Source organism: Mauremys reevesii, linkage group 26, assembly GCF_016161935.1.
Source record: "Mauremys reevesii isolate NIE-2019 linkage group 26, ASM1616193v1, whole genome shotgun sequence".
Taxonomy (NCBI): Eukaryota; Metazoa; Chordata; order Testudines; family Geoemydidae; genus Mauremys; species Mauremys reevesii.
Window position 1 is genome coordinate 6,417,502 of NC_052648.1, and position 6,043 is coordinate 6,423,544.

Consider the following 6,043-nt stretch of genomic DNA (forward strand, 5'->3'; position numbering starts at 1 on the left):
GTGCTGGGTCCTTTGGAAAAGACACTCCTGACTCTCTCTGGGCCTCGGTTTCCCATCTGTAAAATGGGGATCATACTCCTTCCTTTCTCCCAGCCTTTGTTTGTCTTCTCTATTTAGGTTGCAAGCTGTTTTTGGCTGAGACCATCCCTTATGTGTCTGCACAGTGCTCAGTGCAATGGGAACCTGACCTCCACTGGATTCTAGAGGTGCTACAGTTGTACAAAGAATAATCCCTCCTGCAATAACACATTCATGTATTTATGAAGCACCCCCGATGCAGAACATGAAGGAGCTACCCTACCCTACCTTTCCCTAATGTCTTTCATCTGCAGCATTAGTTAAGCGTCACAAGCCCCCTGCGCTGCAGGGAAGTATTAAACCCCATTCTACAGAGAAACTGAGGCAGAGAGAGAGGCGCTAAATTTAAGGTCACACAGAGTATTAGTGGCAGAGCAGGGACTGGAACCCAGGACTTCTGACAGCCTCTCACCATTAGACAAGATGGCCTTTCATGGGACAAATCCTTCAGTGCCCAGGGCTATAGAAGGACAAAGGATTATCCCATTGCGAATTGAGCTGAGAAAGCCCTTGGGTGGGTCTGGTCCTGAGTTAACACAAAGTTCCCAGCTAAACCACCTAAAACTCACCTGGTTCTGGCTTCTGTTGCAAACTTGGAGCTCTGGAAAGGGTCGCCAAAGCCCAGGGATCATACGGGGAAATCTGGGGTGGTTTTACGGCTTCCCGTGCAAACCACGTGATGGCTTCGCGAGTTACGCTTTGAAGAACCAGCACCTGAAACTTGGAGGGGCGGGACACCAACCTGGCAGCACTGCTGTTCCCACCCCACCTCCCTTGAGGTGCTGCTCAGATCTGGGCTTTAGCTGAGGAGTCAAACCCACCATGTGGATTGTAAGGGCAGGAGAGGGAACCTCCGTCCATCATATTCCTCAGCATGTCAGAGAGCCTAAATTTTCAACTTTGAGGCTGAGTGGCCTTTGGTGCCCCCTTGTGGGTTTGGTCTAGAATCATTGAACCGTCAGGCTGGAAGGGACCGTGAGAAGTCATCACCTCCAGCAGCCCTGCGCTGAGGCAGGACCAAGTAAATCTAGACCATTTGTCCAACCTGCTCTTAAAAACCTCCCATGACGGGGATTCCACAACCTCCCTCTTCCAGAGCTTAACTACCCTTAGTGTTAGAAAGATTCTCCTAAGATCTAACCTAAATCTCCCTTGCTGCAGAATCAGATTAAGCCTGTTACTTCTTGTCCTACCTTCAGACATGGAGAATAATTGATCACCGGCCTTCCTACAACCTTTAACATCTGAAGATTGTTAGCAGCTGCTCCCTCAGTCTTCTTTTTTCAAGACTAAACGTGCCCAGGTGTTTTTTTTTAACCTTTCCTTATAGGTCGGGGTTTCTAAACCTTTGATCGCTTTTGTTGCTCTCCTCTGGACATTCTCCAGTTTGTCCACATCTTTCTCAAAGGGCGGTGTCCAGAACGAGACAACTGCCTCTTGTGTTTTAGATGCAACCCTTTTCATAACCACATCACACTGTTGACTCATCTGCTCTTTGTGATCCACCGTAACCCCCAGATCGATTTCAGCAGCAGGACCACCTAGACGGTTATTTCCCATTTGGTAACTGTGCATTCGATTTTTTTTTCCCCCTTCTCAAATTAAGCCCTTTTTTACTTGGCTTTATTGGGTTTCAGCGGGTTGATTTCAAACCAGTTCTCTAAGAACGCGTCTACAGTTGAAATGCTATAGCTGTGCTGCTGTAGCGCTTCAGTGTAGACACTATTTATGTGGATGAGAGAGGTTCAGGTAATCCACCACTCCAAGAGACAGTAGCTAGGTCGGTGGAAGAATTCTTCCATCAACCTAGGGTTGTCTACATTGCGGGTTAGGCTGGCATTGCTACTTCTCCCGGGGCTGTGGGTTTTTCACACCTCTAAGTGATGTAGTTAAGCCAACGTAATTTTCTAATGTAGATCAGGCCTAATATAGTCCCTCTGGAAGCTCCCTAAACCCTCTTCTGGTTCAAAAGCTCCGTGGAGTGGCAGTTCCGGGGCCCAGGCACCTGGAAGGCGGGTGGCCCCCCAGCTGCATAGCCACACTCAGTCTGCTCTTTCAGAGGACAAAGGACTGGAACAAAGGACACTGGGCCCAGTCCCAATTATTGCAGGCAACCCCTTCCTATAATCCTGTTCAAAAACTTATCGAGCTCCACTTTTAAACTAGTGCCCCCACTACCCTACTGGGAGGCTGTGCCAGAGCCTCCCTCCTCTGATGGTTGCAAATCTTCTTCACACACACACAGCTGGGCAGGAACAGAGCTCAGATTCTCTTTTTCCAACAGACATTCCTCCTCCCCTGCTTGCAGTAAAGGAGAGAATCTCCATTTAGCCCATAGCAGTCTAGGGCACATGACTTGCGGTTTGGCAGTTCTGATCCCTCCCAGTAGTGGGCTGGTGCTGGGGGATCTGTGCCCCAGAAACGAGACGGGAGGGTCTGGTTACTGTTGGTTGTTTGATGCTCTGAGTTCTTTTCTGTGCCACGGTAAGTGGTGTCATTTTGAATCGTTGGCAAATCCAGCAGGTGAAAAGTCAAGCGTGAGCGTCAAGGCTGCCCATGTTTGTATGACAGGGTGTCTCAGGAACAGCTCTGGATCTGGATCAGGGCTGTGAGAACAGAACTCTCAGCTTCACTTCAAAAGGATCTGTGAAGAGGGAGCCCTGTAATGCAAACAGAGGGGCCCTCAATAATAATACAGATGCTCTCTGTCTGACTGGTGCATCACTGCCCTCTACAGGGTACAATCAGAACTGCCTACCTGTGTTTCATAGGCTCTACACTGCTACAGCCGAGGAAGATTTTCTGTTCGCTCAGGTGGAGGGCTGGCTTTTGCAGGAGGGGGCTTTGGAGTTTCATCCGTGGGGTCACCGGTATGTTCTCAGTGGTTGGGGCACACCGTGTAGTCACAGCCATGCACTCAAGGCATGCCAATGAACTTGTACCACGTCCTCCAGGGATGAAACCATTCATCACTCATCCATTTTCTTAACCGCAAAAATAACAAAACAGCAACCACTCTGCGAAGACCGAGTGTGGGTCTGTTTTGATGCCCTGGGTGGCTCTCACCGCCCCATTTCCTAGCAGCCAGGCAAAAAGACCCCCGTCACTGTTGGCCTCTTTGGTGGTATTATCGGCAGAGTAGCCAATGAGTCATAATAACAGTTACCTCCTTTTGCCATAGACCCCAAAGCACTTCACAAAGGCCCGTCCCATTATCCCCATTTCATAGATGGGGGAAGTAAGCCACCGAGAGGGAAAGCAGCTTGTCCAAGCTCAGCTAGCAGCAGAGTCAGGAATAGAATCCAGATCTCCTGAGTCCCAATCTGCTGCCCTGTCCACTAGGCCACACTACCAATGGGTCTGTGAAACGGAGCTCCCCACTTACACGAGAGTTGGGAGGGTCCCTCCAGGTCAGGACTGAAGCAGGCAGGCTGTGGGGGGGTGGAGTTTTCCCTGGATTTGGCACCCTTTCTCAGTCACACTTGCTATTAGGGTTCCGTGTATATATAGGACTAGGAAGTGATCACTAGCTGTTACAAGCATGTGCCAGTCATACGCATTCTAGATAGTTATAAGCCCATCTGCAGAAGGTGTTAAAGATGGTTCTAAACTGTGCTTGTTGGTAACCTATTGGACTCTATAACAATCTATAACAGTTGATTAACCATTTATGAAAGCTGTTATTAACCCTCCATTAACTATTTACCAAGGCACTCTTCCTATACAGCGTGACTTATTCCTCCAGCTGCAAAGGCACACGAGAAAGTGACCAATAAATAAATAAAGCTGTTTCCTTTCTTCCCGTCTCAGTGCAGAGAGGTCACTCTGCCGCTTGGATGGCTCAAGCTCCACAACACGCGATACCCATAGCAAGCACAATGACAGCAGCCGGATTGTTGGGCTAATCAGTTCTGTGGCTGGCTGAGCTGACCCTGAGGGCTTTATAATACCCATTGTGTGGCTGGTGCATGAGAAGTGATCTCCTGCTGCTTTATATATCCTGGACCCCTTATAAACCCAGATTATTGGGTCGTGTTTTAGATTCCTCCTCTTTAAAATGGGGACCTCTCACAGGGATGGTGGGAGACTAAATTCATTAAAGGGGTCAAGTCTTAAGTTTTTGACTCAGGCAAACTACAATTGACTTCCACCTAGGCTAAGAATTAGTAACTGGTGATCTGTTTTGGTTTTTTAACCAGATTACATTAGCAGCTGGGGTCCCCGGAAAGCAACTACAGCAAAATCTGATTTGAGTGACTACTCAAGGGACTGACAAAAATCAGCTGTTTAAATAAAATTGGCCCATTAAATCTCTCTTTATCTCGAGGTTTTGTATTTAGTACCCATCGCTATCTGATCACTAGTTTGGGCGGGGGCGGGGAGCAGAATGATCCTTAGCGTGTTTTGGAAATACTCTTTAGGTAGGTGGCAGTTTACTGAGTGTTTTCTTTCACAGGTTTCACTGTGTATAACCTCCACGAATTCTTCTAGGCACAGCTGCCCAAATAGGGGATGGGATGACCCAGGGGACTGGGAGACAGCTGGGTCACTGGTAGGGTGACCAGATGTCACGATTTTATAGGGACAGTCCCGATTTTGGGGTCTTTTTCTTATATAGGCTCCTATTACCCCCACCCCCGTCTCGATTTTTCGCATTTGCTGTCTGGTCACCCTAGTCACTGGTCGAAACCAGCCCAGCTTGTAAATGGACAATCCCTGCTATCTAATGGCTGTTTGCGGCTTGTGCGAAATGAGTATTTGGTGGGTCCCAGTGTGATGGACTGGTGCTCCCGTTGCTAAAAACACGCCTCCACTAACTGGTCCTCATTGTAAGCTGCCATTAAATGGTCCATGCAGACTAATGGTTCAGCCTTGGCCCTGGAGCTGGTCTCTATGAAACAGAAGTGAGGTCTATCGGTAGACAGGACATTTGTCTGGTTTGAAACTGAACAGTTCTGCTCTTCTGCCAAAACTGGCTGTGGTTTTGTCTGGTGTCAAATGGGGGACCTCATAATGAAGAGCATCCCTCCGCCGGTGTGACCTCGCGCATGACATCCGTGCCAGGTCATTCCAGCGGGGACGGGGCAGGGCTGTCTTCAGAAGAGCACCCCATCTGTGTGGCATGGCCTCATACACACCGTGCGTGTGAGATCACAACAATGAGGTAGGGTCAGGCCCAGGCTGTTCCTGAAGATACTGGAATGTGTGAGTGGCCACCCTCCCTATTGGTAAAATGGTGCATTGCGCATGAGGCAAGGCAGCTGAGTGGTTGAGGCACTTGACTATGCTCCTGAAGGTCATGAATTTAACAATCTCGCACTGAAAGGCCACCTCAGTTTACCCCACTGCAAATCGGGTACCCGATCCATTGGGTTAGAGCAGCCAAAGGGGGATGGACGGGATGCTGACCGTATCACTCTCTCCTGTGCTGTTGGCTATGAAACTGATGGTGGCTTAACCAGCTGAGCCAGTGGGTGGGTGGGAACTAAACAGAGAAGGGTGTGAGAGGACAACATCCCCCAGCAGCCCTTGCAACAGATCCTGGAAATACTACAACCCCAAACATCCTTTGCAGCTCTCGGTAAATATTTTATTAAAGCTAATGTTAAAAAATTATATAGCAGACAGGTTAAGAAAAGAGTGTCTGTATATCTGGGTATAGTGCTTAGATTATCCACAAATGCAAAGTTTGTTTTTAAAACCATAAGCTGCATACAGTGTATAATCAGCAATAACCCAAATTTAGGTGAATAAATTTTAAAACTTCAGTTTAGATATTAGCATCCAAGTATTCGGCTGCGTCACTCATGAAAAGTTATACAGAGAGTTGGTTGTGGAAAGCAAATGTAGCAATGAGTGGAGATTGTCCCTCGGTAACTGAGAATTTATGGCAGGGTATCCATTTAAAATACAATCCATGAGGAAAGTATTTCAACTACAACTCCCAGCAGCCCCCGGGGCTAGG